This window comes from Vicugna pacos, unplaced genomic scaffold, assembly GCF_048564905.1.
Source record: "Vicugna pacos unplaced genomic scaffold, VicPac4 SAC-SAT, whole genome shotgun sequence".
Lineage (NCBI taxonomy): Eukaryota > Metazoa > Chordata > Mammalia > Artiodactyla > Camelidae > Vicugna > Vicugna pacos.
In genome coordinates this window covers 17,815,816-17,829,556 of record NW_027328721.1, presented here as the reverse complement: position 1 = coordinate 17,829,556, position 13,741 = coordinate 17,815,816, and the positions used below count along the sequence as shown (strand labels likewise).

At 37.1% G+C, this 13,741-nt stretch overlaps 1 protein-coding gene and 1 pseudogene across 7 annotated transcripts in view; both read left to right on the top strand.

Annotated features, from left to right (window-relative positions):
* LOC140685391 (junction-mediating and -regulatory protein-like) overlaps window positions 1–13,741 on the top strand; it is a 68,398-nt gene that overhangs the window by 19,362 nt on the left and 35,295 nt on the right. For 6 of the 7 annotated variants that reach the window (XM_072956910.1, XM_072956907.1, XM_072956906.1 and 3 more), the window contains one exon: window positions 5,753–5,828. The gene's annotated coding sequence lies outside the window, so the exon portion shown is untranslated. Of the gene's footprint in view, window positions 1–5,752; window positions 5,829–7,458; window positions 7,554–13,741 lie in introns of those variants that run through there. The other variant, XM_072956911.1, reaches the window with a different exon arrangement.
* LOC140692172 (large ribosomal subunit protein uL16-like) lies at window positions 7,888–8,575 on the top strand (annotated as a pseudogene).

The window sequence follows — 13,741 nt, the reverse complement described above, 5'->3', positions numbered from 1 at the left end:
AATCATCAGATTTCATCCTATACAGATGTTAGAAGATTAACAGACTCTTGAAGAAGCAGTTTCCACTTTTATTTTCTTATACAAAATAATTATGTAATTTAAACCTGTAATTTAACCAACTTGCTGTAATTTGCATTTTTAAAATTAAATTCAGTCTTGCCCTTGGTATCACCATCAGGACAGGCGTCCCAGATACATCTTTAGCAGTAGAAGAAGCCTGTCTAGGTCAAATCTAAAGGCTAAGGGAGCAAAGTGATGTTTATAAATAATTATATTCTATCTGTAAAATGTGATTTGTCATTAGAGTTAAATCTTTTGAAAGAGATTCTTATTTAGGAGACAAGCCTCAGAAGTATATTATTTAGATTTGGAAACGTGTGGTTTGTCATGCTGGGAAGGGGTAGCAGAAAATTTGGGAAGCAGCACTTGTTAGTCTCTAAGATATACAGTTAAGTCAGTGGGTACAAGCAGAGTGTTTTTCTTATGTGGTTTTTTAAAACTATTTTTGTTTGCTGAGTTAGTGTTTGTCATTAGGATAACATTAATTTTTCCTTCCTCCCCATACTTTGTATGGGACTATTCCTTAATTAGTTTATTTATAGTTGTTTTACATTTAATAAATATAATGAGAACATAGTTTTGACGTCTGTGCCCTGTTATTTTATTTGTTCATTAGGAGATTTAAATAGTTTTGAATTTTATTTTGTTACCTTAAAAAGAGCTAACCCTGAATATTGTTCTTTAAAAAGTCTCATAGAAGATTTTCTCTTTCTTCTTGGTTGTGTTTTAAATACTGTATTTCTAACTGTAGTTATATACATTTGAACTTTGCTCCTTCCAGAATTATAATTCAAAGCCTTTGAAAATTTTATCAAAAGTTACATGCAGACACTAAAAGCAGTGTGCTGAATGATGCTCTATTAAAGATTAAAAGTGTCTGAATAGCTCACAGTGAAAAAGAATGCGACAATGAATATATGTATGTTCATGTATAACTGAAAAATTGTGCTCTACATTGGAAATTGACACAACATTGTAGACTAACTATAACTCAATTAAAAAAAAGAAGAAAATGCCTGAATGAAATAAATTGTGGTAAATAGGAATTTATGGTTGGTGTACAGGGAGTCAGAGAATTCTGTCAAGACCTAAGGATCCTGTCTTAGGCACCTTACTGTTTTTTCACATTACCTATCTTTATTTCCCCCCACCCCCATCAACCAGGCAAACGGGTTTTATTTCTACCTTGTAAGCTTGCATACTTACAGTTTTGTAAATAGTTTAAGGTTATAGAAAGTTTATAAATAATTCTTCAAACATACATTGTAGACAATCAAGTAAATGTGCAGTAACTTTGAATTATATCAGCTTTAAATCACATAATTCTTTATAATTTGTCATGGATGCACTTATTTGCAGGCATACATTTTGGGTTTCCTTATTTCAGTGTCCTATTTCCAATATTCATACATTTTCATACTTGACCAGGCAGAATTGTATTCAAACTAGTGATGAAAAACTCAGCAGAAATGTACTGTGCCTGAACCACTATTCCAGTAGTTCCCACAATTTAGCAAGCATCAGGATCATCTGGGGGCTTGTAGGACCATAGATGCTGCTCCCCAATCCTGGTATTTGATTCAGCAGGTCTGGGGAGAGACCCAGGAGTATAATTCTTATGTGTTTACAAGTGATACTGATGATTGGGGGCCCAGAATTTGAGAACCAATGTACTGTACTAATGAGGTGATGCAAACCACTTACTTCAGAAGTTCAAGTACTTGTGTATAAAGATTAAGGCTTTGAACTTGTAACCTTAATTAACAGTACCCAATCTTAGATATCAGCTTTTCATGTTGCATTTGTTACCTACTCCTGCTTCTTGGCTTGCACTGTTTTGGGCTATAAAGCATCAACATGAGCTTTAAAGCAACATTTATTTGGATTTGAATATTGCCTCCTAGTATCTGATTTCCATAAAAGTACTTTTGTCAAAGTCTTCTATGGCCTAGATAATGTTGTTTGATTTTTAAAATATTTTGAAAAATAGTGTTGCACCTGCTATAAAAAGGCTGAATAGCATCCAGGAGCCTTACAGGCACAGAAAAGGAAGTGCTGAGTATTAAAAGAAGAAGAGAAAAGCCTGAGAGACTATCCCTCCCATGGAAAAGAAACAAAGTATATTGGCCAAATGTACTGTGTCTTCTGGGATTGTTCATTTTTAACAGGCAGCTGGGGGATGCTGAATTGGTGGTCCTCAAAACTATTTTGTATAACAAAGCCCTAGAATGTCAGTGTCTAATGTTTCCATATAAGTTTCAATTAGATTTTTAACACAGAAATAGATACAGTACTTGAACCCATAAACATTTCACTAAGGTAAAAAACACAGTAACAAATTTGAACAGTGCCCTGGCAAATTCATACAATAAAAGTAAAAACCATCCCAGGAGGACAGTCCGGTAGTATCCTCCATAGATGCACAGTTTGCCTTTCTTAGAAGTGAATATTAATATGGCATTATTATGAAAACAATATTGATGTCAGCGTTTGAATGCTTAATATGCGCCCAGCATTCTTCTGTGTGCTTTGTATGTATTAACTCATTCAATCCTCACCGCAGCCCTCAGAGATAAACATTGTCCATGTCCCTGTCTTACAGCTGAAGGTTTGGCAAAGGGGGGCTAGACATGCCCAAGACCTCGCCTTCAGTCAGTGGTGGGCCAGGGGCTGTGGCCAGGCGGTCTGGGGCTGTGGCTGGAATCCCTAACCACTATTCTATATGATAGTCCTTGTCTGTACACTTCATATATCACTTACAGACCAGTGCCTGGCACACAAGAGATATTGAAGTTCAGGCCATTTGCAATGGCATTTAATTATACACTGTATAATTTTGGCAGAGCATGTCATTATCCATTTATGTCTGTATATATGTCTGTATGTTTTTCTGCTATTAATTAGCCTCCAGACTTGATTTAAATTTCCACTAGTCCTTTTTTTATTAGCTGAGTTCCCTGAAGTTCTTAGAAACTAGATGATTGCCTGAAATTATATGGCCTTGCTAGATCTCAAAATTAGCTTTTCTCACCACAGATTCAACTTTATTTTCATTCCTTTTGAAATGGATAAGGACTAAGATGGTTACTTATTTATTTATTTTTGGAATGATATTGGTTTAGACAGAGAGAGGCAAATATGCTAAATCGTATGCCCAGTTGCTGGAGGAAACAAATTATTATATGTTCTAAAGTTTTTTACCTGTAAAATTTTGAGAGTAGTATTACCTCCTGCTGCTTTGTGAAATTGAATCACATCACTCATAATAATATGAAGTGTGAGAAATTGTATTGATGATGGAGCATATCAGCAGCCTTTAAGAGAAATAATATAAACCATATTTCCTCAAATCTAAGAAGCCTTCTGTGTTAGTTTTCCATTGCTGCTTTAGCAGCTCACCTCACAGTCACTGTCCATCAGGAGTCTGGGCATGGTTAGTAGGGTCCTGTCCTCTGAGCCTTACCAGACAGAAATCAAAGTGTCAGTCAGTGCTGCGAGCTCATCTGAGGCTCACAGTCCTCTCCCAGGCTCACATGGTAGTTCACAGAATTCATTTCCTTGCATTTGTAGGAATGGCATTCCTGTTTCCTTGCTGGCTGGGAGTCACAGACACTCCCCTAGAGGCTCCTGGAGGCCACGCTTAGGTTCCCACATGGCCTTCTGTATGCACAGTTCACAGCATGGCTGTTTGCTATTAAAGGTTACTGTTCTCATAAGTACCGATTTTTTAGTTCAGGTTAGCCTACAGTAATCTCAGTAATTTAAAGTCAGCTTATTAGGGATTTTAATTACATTGATAATATCCCTTCACAGCAGCATTTAGATTACTATTTGGTTGAATAACTTTGAGAAGGTGTGTAAACCAGGGTGTTAAAATCTTGGGGGCCATCTTAGAATTCTGCCCACTATATAATCAATTATAAGACAAATTGTTATTTTATTTGTCACTAAGGAAGAAAAATGCTGGCTTAAAGTATGATAGAGTGCATTATTAGCACTTGGATATTGCCTTGTCCGAAAAAACAAACAAACAAACAAACAAACAAAAAAATAGAATTGTGGTCATTCATCTAACCACAAATATTTGCTTCATGAATATCAAACTTAGTCCCCTCTGCTGCCTTTCTGTGCTTTTTTGCAAGCATCAATTTTTGTTTTAATGCTGAATCATAGTGTAATCTTTTAAAGGATATTAAAAGTTGGGTCATAAATGTGACATATGTGTACACAAAGTACACACAATTCAGCAAAGCTTACGATGATACAAACTGTCAGTGACCAAATTTTCACATGCCCAGGGAATGACAGCTATATTCTGACTGCCACAGGGAAAATGGTGATTGATTTTATTTATTTCCTACTTATTTTCAATCAGCTTTATTGAGATATAATAAATACAGTAAACTGCACCCATGTAGGGTTTCATTTGATAACTTTTGACAACTGTATTCATGGAACCACTACCACAATGAAGACATTTCCATCAGCCTCAAAAGAGTCAGTTCCTTCACCCCCGGCAATTATAGATTTGGTTGTTGTTGTTGTTATTGTAGATTAGTTAGCATTTTCTGGTATTTAAGTGAGAAAAAATGGTTATGGAGACAGTATTGTTAATTTTGGGGTTTTCTCCAGACCCCCTCATTCTTAGAGGAATAATTTTCTTTTTAGGTCTTGGGCTTATCCCTTCAGTGTGGGGGTAAAATGATTCTCTGTGAAGCTTTCTGGACACTACCGTGGGCTACCCCTGACTTCTTCTTTGCCTGGGCATTGTTCACCACCTCTCGGAGTTGGCTCTCCTGCCCCACACGTGTGCGTGCGTGGCTTCCTGGCCCACTGCTCTGTTTGCTCTCTGTGTGAGGCCCAGCAACAGCAGCGGCTTTCAGCTGGGAGTTCCAAGCTCCTAAAAAATTTCACATCATTGCTGTCTGAGGCTGTTCTCCTGTTACTTAAGGCAGTCTTACCCCCCAAGAGAATCTCCATTTTTCTTGTTCAGATTCATAGTACAGTGTGGATCTTAGGAACTGTAAGAGATTTCCCTCCCAGTCACATCTTAGGGTTATTGCTTGTTTCATGTTGCTTGCTGTGTGCAGCGGTTTCCAGTGCAGGAAACACTCTGGGAAAAGTCACTCCTGGAGCACAAAAAAAGGTAACCAAGGGAGGACTCATGAAGCTCTCAGAAAGCTTTTTTGCTGCCACTTAACACAACATTGTCCAATAGAAGTATAATGCAAGCCAGATATATAGTAGCCATATAAACACAAGCTAAAGAGAAACAGGTGACATTAATTTTAATACATTTTATTTAATATATCACAATATTATTATTTCAACATGTAATCAATATGAAACTATGGAAACTTATAAATGAGATATTTTAGATTATTTTTCTAGTACTAACTCTGAGATCTGGAGTATATTTTATACTTACACCATGTCTCAGTGTAGACTTAGCTACATGTCAAGTGCTCACTAGCTTTTGGCTGGCATATTGGACAGTGAAGATGCAGATTATGAACTTTATTTTTCCCATTAAGACAATAGTATATAGATTCCACCAGAAATTGGCTTTAACTATGCTTGACTCTCTAGTAGGTTAGGGCTTGAGTATTTCAGAATGGTTTCTATGGTTGAGATATAAAATATTTTGTTAATAAAGACAAACACATTTTTATACATTTTCCTCCTTATACAGGTAATCTTATTGTTGAAAATTTGACAAAGTCTGGGTAAGAGACTACAGATTGCCTTTATTTCTCAATCCAAAGATGGTAAGTATTGAATTCTGTTGAACTTCCTCTTTGTGAATGTTTCATTTTCAATTAAAGAGAAAAGATATTTACTTTTGTCATATTTCCTTTCTCCTCATATTCATATATTTATTGTTATTGACAGTCCTTTTGCCCCTTTGCTTACACTTACTCATTCAGAGTCCCAGGCTGTATTCCCCATGGGGACCCTGTGAGTGGTCCTCTGTGGAGTCTGGTTATCTGAGTGATGCTCCCTAGATGGGCTTAACAATAGAAGCCCTGATGACCTTTACGCACTCATTGCTAAACCAATATGGTTGCTTTCTATTTTCCTTGCCTGTAGTATTTTACACACACACACACACACACACACACACACACCCCTTTTTTGTGTTGTTGAGATCTAATTCACATACCAGAAAATTTACCATTTTGGAGTATACATTTTAGTAGGGTTTAGTATATCCATGAAGTTTTGCACCCATCACTACTATTGAATGCTTTATCATTCTCATCACTTCAGGAAGAAACCCCAATCCTATTAACAGTTCCTTCCCATCTCCCCTCTTCCCAGTTCCCTGGCAACCACAAATCTACTTCCTATTTCTATGGATTTTCCTATTTTGGACATTTTATATAAGTGGAATCATATGATATGTGGCCTTTTATATTTGGCATTTTTCACTTACCATAATGTTCAATGTTCTGCTACGTTGTACCATGTATCAGTACTTCATTCTTTTAGGTTTGAATAATATTCCATTGTATAGTGATACCACATTTTGTTTATTCATTCTTCAGTTGATGGTCATTTTGGTTTTCTCCAATTTTTGGCTATTATGAATAATCTCCTAGTTTTTGTGATTACATTCATTCTTCAAAAACATTACTTTCTTCATATTATCTCCCATTCTTGTCAAAACTTTCAGTGGCTCCCTATTGCTTGTACAACAAAATAGAAGATGCCTAGTTTGCATTAAAAGCCTTCGCTACTTTCGTTTCCACCCTTCTTTTCCATTGTGTTATAATTTATTATTTCTAAAATGTGTGCTACATATGAATATAGAGTATGTAAACAATATATATAATTTTATCAATTTAATTCACTTAAAAATGATCTAACTTTTTAAGAATAAAGACTTTATTTACAAACCAAAGAGTAGATTGAAGGTAGATAGATAGTCTGGAGAATTAGAACAGAGTAAAGTGAAACATTATAGAAAAACAAACTTTTCTGGATTTGACCATAATGTCAAACAGAGATATTTCATATCATACAATGTGAAAAAGCACCTTATTTGAGTCAGCCTTTGATAGGTGGAACTCATTCAAATCATTAATTTTCTGGTTAGCACGGTTATTTTTTTTCTGGGGCCTCAGTTTTTCTGTTTTTTTAAAAATCCAGATAGAGTCAATCTTTTTCTCCTTTTGACATGTCTGAAATTGTTAAAAAGGAAATATTTTTACATAAACTTAAAAATTATTTCCCGAGTATTTTCTGCATATACACATACAGATATAAATGCATAGTGGCATTTTTCTCCCATTATATGGAAAAATAGAGCATAGTATGTAGACAAAAAAATCACAGTATATCTTAGAAATATTTTCATAATAGTAGATTGAGGACATTCTCATTTTTTTCTTGCAGGATAATTTCTTTAAAATGTGTATCCACTTGAAATGTGATTACCTATACTTAGAAAAAGAGACAAGGGAATATAAATGGGAAAAAGGAAACAATATGCAGATGTTTGGACTTTGTTTATAGGTGAAAACAATGGAAGATCAGAAAATTTAAGTAATTGCCCAGGATCATGCAACCAGCGCAGGGTCCCGATGCTAATCTAGGTGTTCCAATTTCATGGCCTCCCTGCTGTATCTATGTTGCATTTGATGAAAAAAAGGGGAGAGAAGTCATGCCAAATTCTTTTTCAACAGAAATAATAGAATTCCAGACTTTATTTTCTGGATTAGTCCTTTAAGAAGCTTTGCATTCTGAAGCCTCTAGGTGTGCTTTTCAATCTTCAAAAGGACTATTTCTGATATAAAAAAAGTATCATGAAATGATAGTAAATAAAACACTTTAGCTCTTTCCCTTCTGCGTGCTACTGAATATCCTGGTGTCACCATAGGCCGCCACCCCGCCTGGTGTTACCAGTACTGTAAGAACAATCCACACCCAAAGCCATGCTTCTGCCGAGGTATCCCTGATACTAAGACCCGCATCTTTGACCTGGGGTGGAAGAAGGCAAAAGTGGATCAGTTTCCACTCTGTGGCCAAATGGTGTCAGATAAATATGAGCAGCTTTCCTCTGAAGGCTCCAGACAGGTATGCGGTGTGCCTTTGGAAAGCCCCAGGGCACGTTGGCCAGGATCCACATTGGCCAAGTCATCACGTCCATTCGCACCAAGCTGCAGAACAAGAAGCATGTGATTGAGGCCGTGCACAGGGCCAAGTTGAAGTTCCCTGGTCACCAGAAGATCCACACCTCAAAGAATTAGGGATTTACCAAGTTTAACACAAATATATTTGAAAACATGGTGGCAGAAAGTTGGCTCATCCCGGATGGCTGTGGGGTCAACTACATCCCAAATTGTGGCCCCCTGGACAAATGGCAGGCCCTGCACTCATGAGAGCCTTGGTGCTGTCCCCTCCTTCCACACAACCACCAATAAATCCTACTTTCCTGTCAAAACAACAACACTACTTTAGGATGAATTGAGTGAAGTACAGAAAAAGAGACCCCAATATACATAGGTATTTATCGCAGGCAGCATTTCAGATTGGTGAGGGAGAAGATGGATGAGCTGATGATTTTTTAAAAATTTATGTATTTAATATTGGTTTACATAAGTATTTTTTATTTTGGTGGGAAAGGTAACTAGGTTTCTTCATTTTTAGAGGCGGTACTGGGGGTTGCACTCTACTACTTGAGCTGTACCCTCCCCCGTGATTTGGTGACTTATGTTGCAACAAATTTCTAATCATTTGACAAAACAACAAGGACAACAACACCTGTTCATTGCTTCAGTCTTTAAATAAAAAATAATTTACAAATTAAACAAAAGATAATATAAAAGGACTTTGTGAGGTTAGCCTTCTTACTAAATAGACTGAACTGAGTGAGTACAGCCATGAAAATTTCATTTTTTTCTTGATCACTATATTTTTGTGTGAGTTCTGTTTGTCATGGTTTTTGTCCAGCAAAAGTTCCACCATGGAAGAATGAATTTTCTCAGACTTTATCAGTTCAAGACAGTGAGAGAGAGCCAGAGACTGACTCCCAAGCTGCTCCAAAGCTCTTATATTTATTGCGAATATTCAAAAAAAATCAAAGAGAAATACATCATAGGAATGAGTAAGGGGTATGTGGTATGTGGAGGGATGCGGGTCAGCAGTTTCAGATCATGAAAAACAAAAACATTATAATCTTAATTTATACTTAGAAGGTTACGATATTGATAATACAAATGGTTATTTTACGCCTCAAAAAATCATGGGCAAGGTTACAGTTTTCTGAATAATTGATAATGAAACACCAGGCCACCACAGAGTCTCCATACTATGATCAGAAATCATCTAAGCACGTGAAGCAGCCCAGCTGTCCCCAGCTGAGGGCTAGGTCAGTTTTCTGTGAGCAGGAGTGACCTACACTATCCACCTGCGCCTGGTAAGCCAAGCACGTCCTGCCGGTTAGGGCAAGGGATGAGCTATGGCTTTCCATAAGCAGAAGCAGCCCTGAGTCTATGATCTTGAACTAAGCAAAGTGAGCAAAGCATGTCTATGTCTCTGCTTTTCACGGCGAGGAGACAGTTCGTAGCAGGTCTCTGCTAGCACAGCAGCTTCAAGGCAGCTGAGCGAAGTCCCGCAGTTAAGGCGGTGAGTGGTACTGAGAGTTCAGTCTTTCATGCTTTTGGACATTTTGCTTTGAAGGAGCAGTATAATGACAAATATAGAAAGCAGGGGTTTTGGTTATACATTTCTTATATGTTTACACAAAGATGAGAATATGATTTGGTTAAACAATCATTACAATATCAAAGTTTGTTAACCCAAGTTTGTGCCCCCACAGTTTTGTATTTTCTGTAATTGCTCCTTAACACCATCTTGGGGCAGGCTCACAGCTTTCCTCATGTGCTTTAGTTACAAAAGCTGTAGTTCTGCTCTCAACCCTTATTGGGCATGACCTGTGACAGGATGGACCTGTCCTACTCTGTGCTTTTTCACTCCTCTCTCCCCATTGCTGGGAGTTGTACATTTATGCAGCCTTTTTTGGATTATCTGTTGAAATAAGGTGTAGATACCCTGTGACTCAGGAGCTGTACCTCCAGGAACTGAGCGCTAAAGATGTGCTCATACAACCTTATCTGAAAGGCGAGTCTTTTAGAGATGAAAATTCTTTGTTCTGATGGAAATTCAGCACAGCTGCAGCCTGTGACTTAGTGTTTACTAACAAGAGAGCTGTTAAACCTACCCCAGCTCTCCTGGCACAGTGGAGGTATGTTATAGCTTACCTACTGGATGTTTAACTTGTTCCCAGTGCTTTACAGTATAAAAAATGCTGCAGTGAGTATCTTGATGTACATGCTACACACTTATGAGTGCTGAAAGTGTCTTACCTGCTGTAGTTAAGTCTTCTGCTTTACATTTTCCTCTTTGTACTTCAAGGAGCCCAGGAGAGCTCAGTTTAAAGTCACAACTGATTGTCTGCAGGGGTGTGTGACTGATGGCAAACCCTTGGCCCTTCCTGATCAGGAGTTACTGCAGATCTGGGCCTCTCAGACTGACCTGGGACAGTGGTAACAAATGCGCTCCTAACTGTTGCCCACGATCAACTTCTCCACCTTCCTCTAGGGGTGTGTGCCAGTGAGGGTGCCATTAGTATTTGTTTTGGACAAGACAACCCATTGGTGAGGGAGTCCCATGCTTTTCTGGTCCCCTACTCCACTGTGATACCATTGTGCTACAATTGTGTATAGTTACTGACTCACAAAGCATCTTCAACTGTCATTAAGGAGGTAATACTGCAGCCAGTTTAAAACTATTATAAAAATAGCAGAAATTATATAAGATTATTTCTGATTTTCTTGGCTTCTCTTTATCTTCTCATTCCTTTAGCAAGAAGCAAAGGTAGTTTAAGTTACTTAACTTGAATATCTGCCCTAGCATATGTCATTTTTTTTTTATTATCCCAATGAAAGTCTGGGTCAACAGTAATAGTTTCTTCACAGGTACAGAAATAACTTGATATGATATGAAAGAAAGACTTTATTCTGATCTATTAGCTTTTTTTTTGGTGGTTTTACTTTTTTTGGTTCAAACTCAGGAAAAAACTACCAAAATATTACAAAGATTTCCCATGTCGTCTTCATCGAGGTTCCCCAAATATTAACAGCTTACACAGTGACAGTGTAGTTATCAAAATCAGGAAACTTAACACTGACATTGTACTGTTACCTCGTCTCCAGTCTGTATTCAGTTTTCACCGATTGTCTCAGTAGTGTCCTCCCTCTGTCTAGGAACTGATGCAGTTGCATTTTAGTTGTCATGTCCCCTCTTAGTTTTCTTTAATCTGAAACAATTCCAAAATCTTTCTTTGTCTCTCATGACTGTTATACTTTGAAGAGTACTGGTCAGTAATTTTGTAGAATACCCCACAATTTGGATTTGTGTGGTTTCCCCATGAGTCAATGAATGTTAAACATTTTTGGTTAAGAGAACTATGCAAGTGACGTTATTAAGCTTACTAGGAGGCACGTGCTACTGATTTGTACAATTACAAGTGATGCTAATTTGTTCACTTGGTTTAGGTGATACAATCGGGCTTGTCTGCTGTAGTTGTGCTTTTCCTTTGTAATTGAAAAGTGTTCTGTAGGAAAACACTTTGTGACCAGGTAATTATCTTATTTTTCATCATACTCTCTAATTTTTATTTTCATTGATGATTCTTACCTGAAATGATATTACTGTGGTGTTTGCCAAATGGTGACTTTCTGTTTCCATCATTCCTTCTGCATTTATTGGTTGGATCTCCTATAAAGAAAAGCTTTCACCACCAAGCCCATAAAAACCAGCAACACAGTGCCTTCACAGCCACCCCTCTCTCCCTCTTTGGAGACAGCCCGTATACTATCTATGGAGTGTGTACCTACTTTTAATCTGAGCACCCAACCCCCACACCTCATGGCCTTTCTCTTGCCTTTCAATGTATCTCTCTGAATAAATCTGCATTCAATCAAAAAAAAAAAAAGAAAAACTTTCCTTTCTTAGGTATGTGTTCAATTTTTAAATCTATATCAGAATAGCCTTGAGGATTTTTATTTTACTTATATCAAATGTACTTACAGATTCTTATTCTATGGATTCAATCCATTACCATCATTATTTTTGTGCTATAATTATAGTTTGGCCCTAGGGAACTCTTTCAAGAAGGCTTCTGGCCCATCACTTTTTGAGGATTGACTGGCTTTCTAGTACCAGAAGATGTCCCAGGCTCATGTTGTGCATTCTCTGCTCTAGCCCTGGAATTAGCCATTTCACCAAGGAAGATTAGCTCTCTTTATTGAAGATTGGAATTCTTCCATGCTCTTTCCCTTATACTTGTATCTCACCATCTTTTAAAAATCTTTCCAATATACAGCCACTTTGGAGGATGCGGGCACTTAACGCTGCTGTACAGAAGTTAGTTTATATCCAGTAATTCCCTTTGTAATATATTCTGTCCCCAGCAGATTCATCTTCCACTAATTAAAGTGGGAGGATTTCTGCACAGGTTCCACTGTGCCAAATATGTTATTTCATGGAAACATGGTTGAAGATTTTCTTTGGCTTCATTGAGTATTTGATAACAGTTTTGAAAACTTTTCCAAGAGCTTTCTTCCAGTGCTTATAGTATAGAAATATTTATATTCTCCATATTTTTAGTATAGTGGTCTCTTTTATTTTTTCTTAAGAAAAATCTTGACTTTGCTTTAAGTACTTTCTTGGTTCACTTCCAAGAAGGTGGGTTGGCCATCTATCCAGAGTACAATTTTGATTAGTCTTTACAATATCTACAAAAGATTTCAGCCTTTTCTCCTTATTTATCATCTAAAACACAAATTTGCTCTTAATATACAGTATAAATTAGATCCCTGTCACAAACTGTAACTTCTAATTTGCAGTCTGTAGAATGGTGGAAAAGACAAATTATTAAGCATTATTTCCAAGCCATTAGTTCCTAGACACTTGAACTTAAAACTAAGGGAGGCATTAGAACCCCATGTTCTTAGGCTGAGTTGTTTTGGCACCACAGATTTCATTCATACTCTTCATTAATTTATCTTGTATTTATCTGTAAATTATCTTTACTAGTGGTTCTCAAAGTGTGTTCCCCTACCTCTAGTAGTGCCAGCCTCCTGTGGAACTAGTTAGAAGTGTAGCCTTCTCGGGTAACACCCAGAGGAGGTAGTGTGGGTTAACAAACCCTCAGGTGATCCTGATGCAGGAGAAACATTGCTGTGTCCATTTCCTGTAAATTGTTTCTAATTACTGGTGGAGGTACAAAGTGCCAGTTTATCTGTTTGCTGTTTTATATTATCTGTTTAACCTAGCTTGTAGTGGTAGTGAATTATTTTGAAGATTAACTCTCTGTTCTCTCCTCCCTTTGAATCTGGTAGCCTCAAATTTACTTTCTGTCTCTATGAATTTGTTCATTTTAGATATTTCACACAAGTGGAGACTCATACAATATTTGTCCCTTTTGCCTTGTTTATTTCACTTAACATCATGTTTTCTAGGTCCATCCATGTTGTAGAATGTGTGTCAGAACTTCATTCCTTTTCATAGTTGAATAATAGTCCATTGTATGTATATATCATATTTTGTTTATCCATTCATTTGTTAATGAACACGGGTTATTTTCACTTTTTAGCTGTTGTGAATAAGGCTT